The sequence below is a fragment of the Mustelus asterias genome, chromosome 1 (assembly GCF_964213995.1).
Source record: "Mustelus asterias chromosome 1, sMusAst1.hap1.1, whole genome shotgun sequence".
Lineage (NCBI taxonomy): Eukaryota > Metazoa > Chordata > Chondrichthyes > Carcharhiniformes > Triakidae > Mustelus > Mustelus asterias.
In genome coordinates this window covers 83,022,803-83,035,182 of record NC_135801.1, presented here as the reverse complement: position 1 = coordinate 83,035,182, position 12,380 = coordinate 83,022,803, and the positions used below count along the sequence as shown (strand labels likewise).

Below are 12,380 nucleotides of genomic sequence, written 5' to 3'. Positions count from 1 at the left end.
AGGGGAAGTAACACACATGGCTGGAAAATAACAAGAGTGGAAGCCAAATTTCTTTGGCAGCAAGAATCGAGATTCCACGAAGTGTTGAAAGTGGCAGCTTGGCCTGGTGCAGCACTGGGTGGCGGCTTTGAAGCAATGTAGCGCCTGGAAGATGTTGCAGAGTGGCATGAGGCGATATTGTAGTGGTGTGAAGTGAGTGTAAAGAGACAGTGTGCAAGTGATTTGAGCAAGTTTTAAGCGTGTTTAGATTGATGTGGTGAAAGCAGTGGCATATTTGGGAGAAGGAGGCTGTGTGAGAGGGGGATTGTTGCAGAGTGCATGTGTTTTGGAGGAAGGTTGAAAGTTTGAGATGTGGTTGTGAATGAAAGGAAGGTGTTGAGCAGCATGAGAGGCTTGTGAGATGTTGCGTGTGAGATTTGAGTGAGAGCATTTGTGGGCATTTGGGGAATGAAAAGACAAAGTCTGAAAATTGTAATGCTGCTGAGTGTGAAGAAAGAGAGAGCATGTGGGGGTGAAAGAACCGGAGCAGCATTGGTGGTTCAGTGGTAGAATTCTCGCCTGCCACGCGGGAGGCCCGGGTTCGATTCCTGGCCAATGCACGAGCAGTAGTTAATTTCTCTGTGTTGTTGTTGTGTGTGTGTGTGTGAGCAGCATTGAATTTGCTGCTGCAAATGAGGAACATTTCTTTGCATGTGAAAGCACTGGTTGGAAGAAATGAGCACTTTCTTCTGCTCTGTGCATTGGTGGTTCAGTGGTAGAATTCTCGCCTGCCACGCGGGAGGCCCGGGTTCGATTCCCGGCCAATGCAAAGCTCCTCCTTTTTCATTCCTCTCTCCATTCAGCCCACACTCTTTCTTTCTTTGCAATTCTGTACTGCCCAGCCACTTCAACCACCTCAATCTCTTTTCCATTTGCCTCATGCTAATTTTCAACATCTGTTTCACTTTTCCTTTTTCTTTCTCTTCCAACACTCAACAGCTGCAAACACACACTCACATTCAAATACCACGCTCCTCATCGCACTTCTCGCAAAGCCATCTACGCTCCTCACCCTTCACCTCACTTTTACCTTCACTCTCTGCAGCAAACTTCAAAGAAACTTTTCACAACTTGATCATTTTTACTTGGCTCTCTTTTAAAACACACTTCGCTTCTTACCATCAATTCCTTCTCGGGCATGCACATACTCTGCACACACTGCAATATCAACTGCAGCCACAAACAACAACAAAGCACATTGAAATTGCGCCGTGCATGTAGGGAAACATGCCCAGGCTCTTCACAGTGCTGCTTTCAATCCGAAATGGGTGGAGACACAGTCTCACTTTGCTCTTTTGCAGAGTCCAATTGGAGATTAACACTTTGTTGACCTGAGGTAAATTTGCTGAGAAGCTATCTGCTCTTTGGAGCCCCTTCTACTGGAAGTAGAAGAGTGGCAGCTTCACCAATCTTTCTAAAAGTCTGACCATTCTCATCATCAGCTCCTGCTGGCTCACCCCATCTTTCCCTCCCTCACAAAGCGTGACATACGTCCGAGAACTTGGTGAGCAGCATGACACACAGGGAACAGGGCGGAGGATGTGACAGCATTATGGCAATGCTGTTGGGCTTATGATGCAGAGGCATGCATAGCTCATTGCTGAGTTGAAATCTCACCAAGGCTGGCAATGACTTCAAAACAATCGTCTAAACACAGGTCGCGATTGAGAATTGCTTGCGGCGGATGTGAAGTGACGCTTGCCTTTGTTTGAAAGCCACCTGGGGCCTTCGCACCATGTTTAGCAGGGCAATAGGGGAAGTAACACACATGGCTGGAAAATAACAAGAGTGGAAGCCAAATTTCTTTGGCAGCAAGAATCGAGATTCCACGAAGTGTTGAAAGTGGCAGCTTGGCCTGGTGTAGCACTGGGTGGCGGCTTTGAAGCAATGTAGCGCCTGGAAGATGTTGCAGAGTGGCATGAGGCGATATTGTAGTGGTGTGAAGTGAGTGTAAAGAGACAGTGTGCAAGTGATTTGAGCAAGTTTTAAGCGTGTTTAGATTGATGTGGTGAAAGCAGTGGCATATTTGGGAGAAGGAGGCTGTGTGAGAGGGGGATTGTTGCAGAGTGCATGTGTTTTGGAGGAAGGTTGAAAGTTTGAGATGTGGTTGTGAATGAAAGGAAGGTGTTGAGCAGCATGAGAGGCTTGTGAGATGTTGCGTGTGAGATTTGAGTGAGAGCATTTGTGGGCATTTGGGGAATGAAAGGAGAAAGTGAGAAAATTGTAATGCTGCTGAGTGTGAAGAAAGAGAGAGCATGTGGGGGTGAAAGAACCGGAGCAGCATTGGTGGTTCAGTGGTAGAATTCTCGCCTGCCACGCGGGAGGCCCGGGTTCGATTCCCGGCCAATGCACGAGCAGTAGTTAATTTCTCTGTGTTGCTGTTGTTGTTGTGTGTGTGTGTGAGCAGCATTGAATTTGCTGCTGCAAATGAGGAACATTTCTTTGCATGTGAAAGCACTGGTTGGAAGAAATGAGCACTTTCTTCTGCTCTGTGCATTGGTGGTTCAGTGGTAGAATTCTCGCCTGCCACGCGGGAGGCCCGGGTTCGATTCCCGGCCAATGCAAAGCTCCTCCTTTTTCATTCCTCTCTCCATTCAGCCCACACTCTTTCTTTCTTTGCAATTCTGTACTGCCCAGCCACTTCAACCACCTCAATCTCTTTTCCATTTGCCTCATGCTAATTTTCAACATCTGTTTCACTTTTCCTTTTTCTTTCTCTTCCAACACTCAACAGCTGCAAACACACACTCACATTCAAATACCACGCTCCTCATCGCACTTCTCGCAAAGCCATCTACGCTCCTCACCCTTCACCTCACTTTTACCTTCACTCTCTGCAGCAAACTTCAAAGAAACTTTTCACAACTTGATCATTTTTACTTGGCTCTCTTTTAAAACACACTTCGCTTCTTACCATCAATTCCTTCTCGGGCATGCACATACTCTGCACACACTGCAATATCAACTGCAGCCACAAACAACAACAAAGCACATTGAAATTGCGCCGTGCATGTAGGGAAACATGCCCAGGCTCTTCACAGTGCTGTTTTCAATCCGAAATGGGTGGAGACACAGTCTCACTTTGCTCTTTTGCAGAGTCCAATTGGAGATTAACACTTTGTTGACCTGAGGTAAATTTGCTGAGAAGCTATCTGCTCTTTGGAGCCCCTTCTACTGGAAGTAGAAGAGTGGCAGCTTCACCAATCTTTCTAAAAGTCTGACCATTCTCATCATCAGCTCCTGCTGGCTCACCCCATCTTTCCCTCCCTCACAAAGCGTGACATACGTCCGAGAACTTGGTGAGCAGCATGACACACAGGGAACAGGGCGGAGGATGTGACAGCATTATGGCAATGCTGTTGGGCTTATGATGCAGAGGCATGCATAGCTCATTGCTGAGTTGAAATCTCACCAAGGCTGGCAATGACTTCAAAACAATCGTCTAAACACAGGTCGCGATTGAGAATTGCTTGCGGCGGATGTGAAGTGACGCTTGCCTTTGTTTGAAAGCCACCTGGGGCCTTCGCACCATGTTTAGCAGGGCAATAGGGGAAGTAACACACATGGCTGGAAAATAACAAGAGTGGAAGCCAAATTTCTTTGGCAGCAAGAATCGAGATTCCACGAAGTGTTGAAAGTGGCAGCTTGGCCTGGTGCAGCACTGGGTGGCGGCTTTGAAGCAATGTAGCGCCTGGAAGATGTTGCAGAGTGGCATGAGGCGATATTGTAGTGGTGTGAAGTGAGTGTAAAGAGACAGTGTGCAAGTGATTTGAGCAAGTTTTAAGCGTGTTTAGATTGATGTGGTGAAAGCAGTGGCATATTTGGGAGAAGGAGGCTGTGTGAGAGGGGGATTGTTGCAGAGTGCATGTGTTTTGGAGGAAGGTTGAAAGTTTGAGATGTGGTTGTGAATGAAAGGAAGGTGTTGAGCAGCATGAGAGGCTTGTGAGATGTTGCGTGTGAGATTTGAGTGAGAGCATTTGTGGGCATTTGGGGAATGAAAGGAGAAAGTGAGAAAATTGGAATGCTGCTGAGTGTGAAGAAAGAGAGAGCATGTGGGGGTGAAAGAACCGGAGCAGCATTGGTGGTTCAGTGGTAGAATTCTCGCCTGCCACGCGGGAGGCCCGGGTTCGATTCCCGGCCAATGCACGAGCAGTAGTTAATTTCTCTGTGTTGCTGTTGTTGTTGTGTGTGTGTGTGAGCAGCATTGAATTTGCTGCTGCAAATGAGGAACATTTCTTTGCATGTGAAAGCACTGGTTGGAAGAAATGAGCACTTTCTTCTGCTCTGTGCATTGGTGGTTCAGTGGTAGAATTCTCGCCTGCCACGCGGGAGGCCCGGGTTCGATTCCCGGCCAATGCAAAGCTCCTCCTTTTTCATTCCTCTCTCCATTCAGCCCACACTCTTTCTTTCTTTGCAATTCTGTACTGCCCAGCCACTTCAACCACCTCAATCTCTTTTCCATTTGCCTCATGCTAATTTTCAACATCTGTTTCACTTTTCCTTTTTCTTTCTCTTCCAACACTCAACAGCTGCAAACACACACTCACATTCAAATACCACGCTCCTCATCGCACTTCTCGCAAAGCCATCTACGCTCCTCACCCTTCACCTCACTTTTACCTTCACTCTCTGCAGCAAACTTCAAAGAAACTTTTCACAACTTGATCATTTTTACTTGGCTCTCTTTTAAAACACACTTCGCTTCTTACCATCAATTCCTTCTCGGGCATGCACATACTCTGCACACACTGCAATATCAACTGCAGCCACAAACAACAACAAAGCACATTGAAATTGCGCCGTGCATGTAGGGAAACATGCCCAGGCTCTTCACAGTGCTGTTTTCAATCCGAAATGGGTGGAGACACAGTCTCACTTTGCTCTTTTGCAGAGTCCAATTGGAGATTAACACTTTGTTGACCTGAGGTAAATTTGCTGAGAAGCTATCTGCTCTTTGGAGCCCCTTCTACTGGAAGTAGAAGAGTGGCAGCTTCACCAATCTTTCTAAAAGTCTGACCATTCTCATCATCAGCTCCTGCTGGCTCACCCCATCTTTCCCTCCCTCACAAAGCGTGACATACGTCCGAGAACTTGGTGAGAAGCATGACACACAGGGAACAGGGCGGAGGATGTGACAGCATTATGGCAATGCTGTTGGGCTTATGATGCAGAGGCATGCATAGCTCATTGCTGAGTTGAAATCTCACCAAGGCTGGCAATGACTTCAAAACAATCGTCTAAACACAGGTCGCGATTGAGAATTGCTTGCGGCGGATGTGAAGTGACGCTTGCCTTTGTTTGAAAGCCACCTGGGGCCTTCGCACCATGTTTAGCAGGGCAATAGGGGAAGTAACACACATGGCTGGAAAATAACAAGAGTGGAAGCCAAATTTCTTTGGCAGCAAGAATCGAGATTCCACGAAGTGTTGAAAGTGGCAGCTTGGCCTGGTGCAGCACTGGGTGGCGGCTTTGAAGCAATGTAGCGCCTGGAAGATGTTGCAGAGTGGCATGAGGCGATATTGTAGTGGTGTGAAGTGAGTGTAAAGAGACAGTGTGCAAGTGATTTGAGCAAGTTTTAAGCGTGTTTAGATTGATGTGGTGAAAGCAGTGGCATATTTGGGAGAAGGAGGCTGTGTGAGAGGGGGATTGTTGCAGAGTGCATGTGTTTTGGAGGAAGGTTGAAAGTTTGAGATGTGGTTGTGAATGAAAGGAAGGTGTTGAGCAGCATGAGAGGCTTGTGAGATGTTGCGTGTGAGATTTGAGTGAGAGCATTTGTGGGCATTTGGGGAATGAAAGGAGAAAGTGAGAAAATTGTAATGCTGCTGAGTGTGAAGAAAGAGAGAGCATGTGGGGGTGAAAGAACCGGAGCAGCATTGGTGGTTCAGTGGTAGAATTCTCGCCTGCCACGCGGGAGGCCCGGGTTCGATTCCCGGCCAATGCACGAGCAGTAGTTAATTTCTCTGTGTTGTTGTTGTGTGTGTGTGTGAGCAGCATTGAATTTGCTGCTGCAAATGAGGAACATTTCTTTGCATGTGAAAGCACTGGTTGGAAGAAATGAGCACTTTCTTCTGCTCTGTGCATTGGTGGTTCAGTGGTAGAATTCTCGCCTGCCACGCGGGAGGCCCGGGTTCGATTCCCGGCCAATGCAAAGCTCCTCCTTTTTCATTCCTCTCTCCATTCAGCCCACACTCTTTCTTTCTTTGCAATTCTGTACTGCCCAGCCACTTCAACCACCTCAATCTCTTTTCCATTTGCCTCATGCTAATTTTCAACATCTGTTTCACTTTTCCTTTTTCTTTCTCTTCCAACACTCAACAGCTGCAAACACACACTCACATTCAAATACCACGCTCCTCATCGCACTTCTCGCAAAGCCATCTACGCTCCTCACCCTTCACCTCACTTTTACCTTCACTCTCTGCAGCAAACTTCAAAGAAACTTTTCACAACTTGATCATTTTTACTTGGCTCTCTTTTAAAACACACTTCGCTTCTTACCATCAATTCCTTCTCGGGCATGCACATACTCTGCACACACTGCAATATCAACTGCAGCCACAAACAACAACAAAGCACATTGAAATTGCGCCGTGCATGTAGGGAAACATGCCCAGGCTCTTCACAGTGCTGTTTTCAATCCGAAATGGGTGGAGACACAGTCTCACTTTGCTCTTTTGCAGAGTCCAATTGGAGATTAACACTTTGTTGACCTGAGGTAAATTTGCTGAGAAGCTATCTGCTCTTTGGAGCCCCTTCTACTGGAAGTAGAAGAGTGGCAGCTTCACCAATCTTTCTAAAAGTCTGACCATTCTCATCATCAGCTCCTGCTGGCTCACCCCATCTTTCCCTCCCTCACAAAGCGTGACATACGTCCGAGAACTTGGTGAGAAGCATGACACACAGGGAACAGGGCGGAGGATGTGACAGCATTATGGCAATGCTGTTGGGCTTATGATGCAGAGGCATGCATAGCTCATTGCTGAGTTGAAATCTCACCAAGGCTGGCAATGACTTCAAAACAATCGTCTAAACACAGGTCGCGATTGAGAATTGCTTGCGGCGGATGTGAAGTGACGCTTGCCTTTGTTTGAAAGCCACCTGGGGCCTTCGCACCATGTTTAGCAGGGCAATAGGGGAAGTAACACACATGGCTGGAAAATAACAAGAGTGGAAGCCAAATTTCTTTGGCAGCAAGAATCGAGATTCCACGAAGTGTTGAAAGTGGCAGCTTGGCCTGGTGCAGCACTGGGTGGCGGCTTTGAAGCAATGTAGCGCCTGGAAGATGTTGCAGAGTGGCATGAGGCGATATTGTAGTGGTGTGAAGTGAGTGTAAAGAGACAGTGTGCAAGTGATTTGAGCAAGTTTTAAGCGTGTTTAGATTGATGTGGTGAAAGCAGTGGCATATTTGGGAGAAGGAGGCTGTGTGAGAGGGGGATTGTTGCAGAGTGCATGTGTTTTGGAGGAAGGTTGAAAGTTTGAGATGTGGTTGTGAATGAAAGGAAGGTGTTGAGCAGCATGAGAGGCTTGTGAGATGTTGCGTGTGAGATTTGAGTGAGAGCATTTGTGGGCATTTGGGGAATGAAAGGAGAAAGTGAGAAAATTGTAATGCTGCTGAGTGTGAAGAAAGAGAGAGCATGTGGGGGTGAAAGAACCGGAGCAGCATTGGTGGTTCAGTGGTAGAATTCTCGCCTGCCACGCGGGAGGCCCGGGTTCGATTCCCGGCCAATGCACGAGCAGTAGTTAATTTCTCTGTGTTGTTGTTGTGTGTGTGTGTGAGCAGCATTGAATTTGCTGCTGCAAATGAGGAACATTTCTTTGCATGTGAAAGCACTGGTTGGAAGAAATGAGCACTTTCTTCTGCTCTGTGCATTGGTGGTTCAGTGGTAGAATTCTCGCCTGCCACGCGGGAGGCCCGGGTTCGATTCCCGGCCAATGCAAAGCTCCTCCTTTTTCATTCCTCTCTCCATTCAGCCCACACTCTTTCTTTCTTTGCAATTCTGTACTGCCCAGCCACTTCAACCACCTCAATCTCTTTTCCATTTGCCTCATGCTAATTTTCAACATCTGTTTCACTTTTCCTTTTTCTTTCTCTTCCAACACTCAACAGCTGCAAACACACACTCACATTCAAATACCACGCTCCTCATCGCACTTCTCGCAAAGCCATCTACGCTCCTCACCCTTCACCTCACTTTTACCTTCACTCTCTGCAGCAAACTTCAAAGAAACTTTTCACAACTTGATCATTTTTACTTGGCTCTCTTTTAAAACACACTTCGCTTCTTACCATCAATTCCTTCTCGGGCATGCACATACTCTGCACACACTGCAATATCAACTGCAGCCACAAACAACAACAAAGCACATTGAAATTGCGCCGTGCATGTAGGGAAACATGCCCAGGCTCTTCACAGTGCTGTTTTCAATCCGAAATGGGTGGAGACACAGTCTCACTTTGCTCTTTTGCAGAGTCCAATTGGAGATTAACACTTTGTTGACCTGAGGTAAATTTGCTGAGAAGCTATCTGCTCTTTGGAGCCCCTTCTACTGGAAGTAGAAGAGTGGCAGCTTCACCAATCTTTCTAAAAGTCTGACCATTCTCATCATCAGCTCCTGCTGGCTCACCCCATCTTTCCCTCCCTCACAAAGCGTGACATACGTCCGAGAACTTGGTGAGAAGCATGACACACAGGGAACAGGGCGGAGGATGTGACAGCATTATGGCAATGCTGTTGGGCTTATGATGCAGAGGCATGCATAGCTCATTGCTGAGTTGAAATCTCACCAAGGCTGGCAATGACTTCAAAACAATCGTCTAAACACAGGTCGCGATTGAGAATTGCTTGCGGCGGATGTGAAGTGACGCTTGCCTTTGTTTGAAAGCCACCTGGGGCCTTCGCACCATGTTTAGCAGGGCAATAGGGGAAGTAACACACATGGCTGGAAAATAACAAGAGTGGAAGCCAAATTTCTTTGGCAGCAAGAATCGAGATTCCACGAAGTGTTGAAAGTGGCAGCTTGGCCTGGTGCAGCACTGGGTGGCGGCTTTGAAGCAATGTAGCGCCTGGAAGATGTTGCAGAGTGGCATGAGGCGATATTGTAGTGGTGTGAAGTGAGTGTAAAGAGACAGTGTGCAAGTGATTTGAGCAAGTTTTAAGCGTGTTTAGATTGATGTGGTGAAAGCAGTGGCATATTTGGGAGAAGGAGGCTGTGTGAGAGGGGGATTGTTGCAGAGTGCATGTGTTTTGGAGGAAGGTTGAAAGTTTGAGATGTGGTTGTGAATGAAAGGAAGGTGTTGAGCAGCATGAGAGGCTTGTGAGATGTTGCGTGTGAGATTTGAGTGAGAGCATTTGTGGGCATTTGGGGAATGAAAAGACAAAGTCTGAAAATTGTAATGCTGCTGAGTGTGAAGAAAGAGAGAGCATGTGGGGGTGAAAGAACCGGAGCAGCATTGGTGGTTCAGTGGTAGAATTCTCGCCTGCCACGCGGGAGGCCCGGGTTCGATTCCTGGCCAATGCACGAGCAGTAGTTAATTTCTCTGTGTTGTTGTTGTGTGTGTGTGTGTGAGCAGCATTGAATTTGCTGCTGCAAATGAGGAACATTTCTTTGCATGTGAAAGCACTGGTTGGAAGAAATGAGCACTTTCTTCTGCTCTGTGCATTGGTGGTTCAGTGGTAGAATTCTCGCCTGCCACGCGGGAGGCCCGGGTTCGATTCCCGGCCAATGCAAAGCTCCTCCTTTTTCATTCCTCTCTCCATTCAGCCCACACTCTTTCTTTCTTTGCAATTCTGTACTGCCCAGCCACTTCAACCACCTCAATCTCTTTTCCATTTGCCTCATGCTAATTTTCAACATCTGTTTCACTTTTCCTTTTTCTTTCTCTTCCAACACTCAACAGCTGCAAACACACACTCACATTCAAATACCACGCTCCTCATCGCACTTCTCGCAAAGCCATCTACGCTCCTCACCCTTCACCTCACTTTTACCTTCACTCTCTGCAGCAAACTTCAAAGAAACTTTTCACAACTTGATCATTTTTACTTGGCTCTCTTTTAAAACACACTTCGCTTCTTACCATCAATTCCTTCTCGGGCATGCACATACTCTGCACACACTGCAATATCAACTGCAGCCACAAACAACAACAAAGCACATTGAAATTGCGCCGTGCATGTAGGGAAACATGCCCAGGCTCTTCACAGTGCTGCTTTCAATCCGAAATGGGTGGAGACACAGTCTCACTTTGCTCTTTTGCAGAGTCCAATTGGAGATTAACACTTTGTTGACCTGAGGTAAATTTGCTGAGAAGCTATCTGCTCTTTGGAGCCCCTTCTACTGGAAGTAGAAGAGTGGCAGCTTCACCAATCTTTCTAAAAGTCTGACCATTCTCATCATCAGCTCCTGCTGGCTCACCCCATCTTTCCCTCCCTCACAAAGCGTGACATACGTCCGAGAACTTGGTGAGCAGCATGACACACAGGGAACAGGGCGGAGGATGTGACAGCATTATGGCAATGCTGTTGGGCTTATGATGCAGAGGCATGCATAGCTCATTGCTGAGTTGAAATCTCACCAAGGCTGGCAATGACTTCAAAACAATCGTCTAAACACAGGTCGCGATTGAGAATTGCTTGCGGCGGATGTGAAGTGACGCTTGCCTTTGTTTGAAAGCCACCTGGGGCCTTCGCACCATGTTTAGCAGGGCAATAGGGGAAGTAACACACATGGCTGGAAAATAACAAGAGTGGAAGCCAAATTTCTTTGGCAGCAAGAATCGAGATTCCACGAAGTGTTGAAAGTGGCAGCTTGGCCTGGTGTAGCACTGGGTGGCGGCTTTGAAGCAATGTAGCGCCTGGAAGATGTTGCAGAGTGGCATGAGGCGATATTGTAGTGGTGTGAAGTGAGTGTAAAGAGACAGTGTGCAAGTGATTTGAGCAAGTTTTAAGCGTGTTTAGATTGATGTGGTGAAAGCAGTGGCATATTTGGGAGAAGGAGGCTGTGTGAGAGGGGGATTGTTGCAGAGTGCATGTGTTTTGGAGGAAGGTTGAAAGTTTGAGATGTGGTTGTGAATGAAAGGAAGGTGTTGAGCAGCATGAGAGGCTTGTGAGATGTTGCGTGTGAGATTTGAGTGAGAGCATTTGTGGGCATTTGGGGAATGAAAGGAGAAAGTGAGAAAATTGTAATGCTGCTGAGTGTGAAGAAAGAGAGAGCATGTGGGGGTGAAAGAACCGGAGCAGCATTGGTGGTTCAGTGGTAGAATTCTCGCCTGCCACGCGGGAGGCCCGGGTTCGATTCCCGGCCAATGCACGAGCAGTAGTTAATTTCTCTGTGTTGCTGTTGTTGTTGTGTGTGTGTGTGAGCAGCATTGAATTTGCTGCTGCAAATGAGGAACATTTCTTTGCATGTGAAAGCACTGGTTGGAAGAAATGAGCACTTTCTTCTGCTCTGTGCATTGGTGGTTCAGTGGTAGAATTCTCGCCTGCCACGCGGGAGGCCCGGGTTCGATTCCCGGCCAATGCAAAGCTCCTCCTTTTTCATTCCTCTCTCCATTCAGCCCACACTCTTTCTTTCTTTGCAATTCTGTACTGCCCAGCCACTTCAACCACCTCAATCTCTTTTCCATTTGCCTCATGCTAATTTTCAACATCTGTTTCACTTTTCCTTTTTCTTTCTCTTCCAACACTCAACAGCTGCAAACACACACTCACATTCAAATACCACGCTCCTCATCGCACTTCTCGCAAAGCCATCTACGCTCCTCACCCTTCACCTCACTTTTACCTTCACTCTCTGCAGCAAACTTCAAAGAAACTTTTCACAACTTGATCATTTTTACTTGGCTCTCTTTTAAAACACACTTCGCTTCTTACCATCAATTCCTTCTCGGGCATGCACATACTCTGCACACACTGCAATATCAACTGCAGCCACAAACAACAACAAAGCACATTGAAATTGCGCCGTGCATGTAGGGAAACATGCCCAGGCTCTTCACAGTGCTGTTTTCAATCCGAAATGGGTGGAGACACAGTCTCACTTTGCTCTTTTGCAGAGTCCAATTGGAGATTAACACTTTGTTGACCTGAGGTAAATTTGCTGAGAAGCTATCTGCTCTTTGGAGCCCCTTCTACTGGAAGTAGAAGAGTGGCAGCTTCACCAATCTTTCTAAAAGTCTGACCATTCTCATCATCAGCTCCTGCTGGCTCACCCCATCTTTCCCTCCCTCACAAAGCGTGACATACGTCCGAGAACTTGGTGAGCAGCATGACACACAGGGAACAGGGCGGAGGATGTGACAGCATTATGGCAATGCTGTTGGGCTTATGATGCAGAGGCAT

At 47.2% G+C, this 12,380-nt stretch overlaps 14 non-coding genes across 14 annotated transcripts; all 14 read left to right on the top strand.

Annotated features, from left to right (window-relative positions):
• The first annotated feature begins 528 nt into the window (after nt 1-528).
• Nucleotides 529-599, top strand: trnag-gcc (transfer RNA glycine (anticodon GCC)). The gene has a single exon. It is a non-coding gene; the product is annotated as a tRNA-Gly (tRNA).
• Nucleotides 600-737: 138 nt separating this feature from the next.
• Nucleotides 738-808, top strand: trnag-gcc (transfer RNA glycine (anticodon GCC)). The gene has a single exon. It is a non-coding gene; the product is annotated as a tRNA-Gly (tRNA).
• Nucleotides 809-2,319: 1,511 nt separating this feature from the next.
• On the top strand, nt 2,320-2,390 carry trnag-gcc (transfer RNA glycine (anticodon GCC)). The gene has a single exon. It is a non-coding gene; the product is annotated as a tRNA-Gly (tRNA).
• Nucleotides 2,391-2,532: 142 nt separating this feature from the next.
• On the top strand, nt 2,533-2,603 carry trnag-gcc (transfer RNA glycine (anticodon GCC)). Its single transcript has one exon. It is a non-coding gene; the product is annotated as a tRNA-Gly (tRNA).
• A 1,511-nt stretch (nt 2,604-4,114) lies between these two features.
• Nucleotides 4,115-4,185, top strand: trnag-gcc (transfer RNA glycine (anticodon GCC)). The gene has a single exon. It is a non-coding gene; the product is annotated as a tRNA-Gly (tRNA).
• Nucleotides 4,186-4,327: 142 nt separating this feature from the next.
• trnag-gcc (transfer RNA glycine (anticodon GCC)) lies at nt 4,328-4,398 on the top strand. Its single transcript has one exon. It is a non-coding gene; the product is annotated as a tRNA-Gly (tRNA).
• A 1,511-nt stretch (nt 4,399-5,909) lies between these two features.
• Nucleotides 5,910-5,980, top strand: trnag-gcc (transfer RNA glycine (anticodon GCC)). The gene has a single exon. It is a non-coding gene; the product is annotated as a tRNA-Gly (tRNA).
• A 136-nt stretch (nt 5,981-6,116) lies between these two features.
• trnag-gcc (transfer RNA glycine (anticodon GCC)) lies at nt 6,117-6,187 on the top strand. The gene has a single exon. It is a non-coding gene; the product is annotated as a tRNA-Gly (tRNA).
• Nucleotides 6,188-7,698: 1,511 nt separating this feature from the next.
• Nucleotides 7,699-7,769, top strand: trnag-gcc (transfer RNA glycine (anticodon GCC)). Its single transcript has one exon. It is a non-coding gene; the product is annotated as a tRNA-Gly (tRNA).
• A 136-nt stretch (nt 7,770-7,905) lies between these two features.
• trnag-gcc (transfer RNA glycine (anticodon GCC)) lies at nt 7,906-7,976 on the top strand. The gene has a single exon. It is a non-coding gene; the product is annotated as a tRNA-Gly (tRNA).
• A 1,511-nt stretch (nt 7,977-9,487) lies between these two features.
• trnag-gcc (transfer RNA glycine (anticodon GCC)) lies at nt 9,488-9,558 on the top strand. Its single transcript has one exon. It is a non-coding gene; the product is annotated as a tRNA-Gly (tRNA).
• Nucleotides 9,559-9,696: 138 nt separating this feature from the next.
• trnag-gcc (transfer RNA glycine (anticodon GCC)) lies at nt 9,697-9,767 on the top strand. Its single transcript has one exon. It is a non-coding gene; the product is annotated as a tRNA-Gly (tRNA).
• A 1,511-nt stretch (nt 9,768-11,278) lies between these two features.
• trnag-gcc (transfer RNA glycine (anticodon GCC)) lies at nt 11,279-11,349 on the top strand. The gene has a single exon. It is a non-coding gene; the product is annotated as a tRNA-Gly (tRNA).
• Nucleotides 11,350-11,491: 142 nt separating this feature from the next.
• trnag-gcc (transfer RNA glycine (anticodon GCC)) lies at nt 11,492-11,562 on the top strand. The gene has a single exon. It is a non-coding gene; the product is annotated as a tRNA-Gly (tRNA).
• Nucleotides 11,563-12,380: the final 818 nt, after the last annotated feature.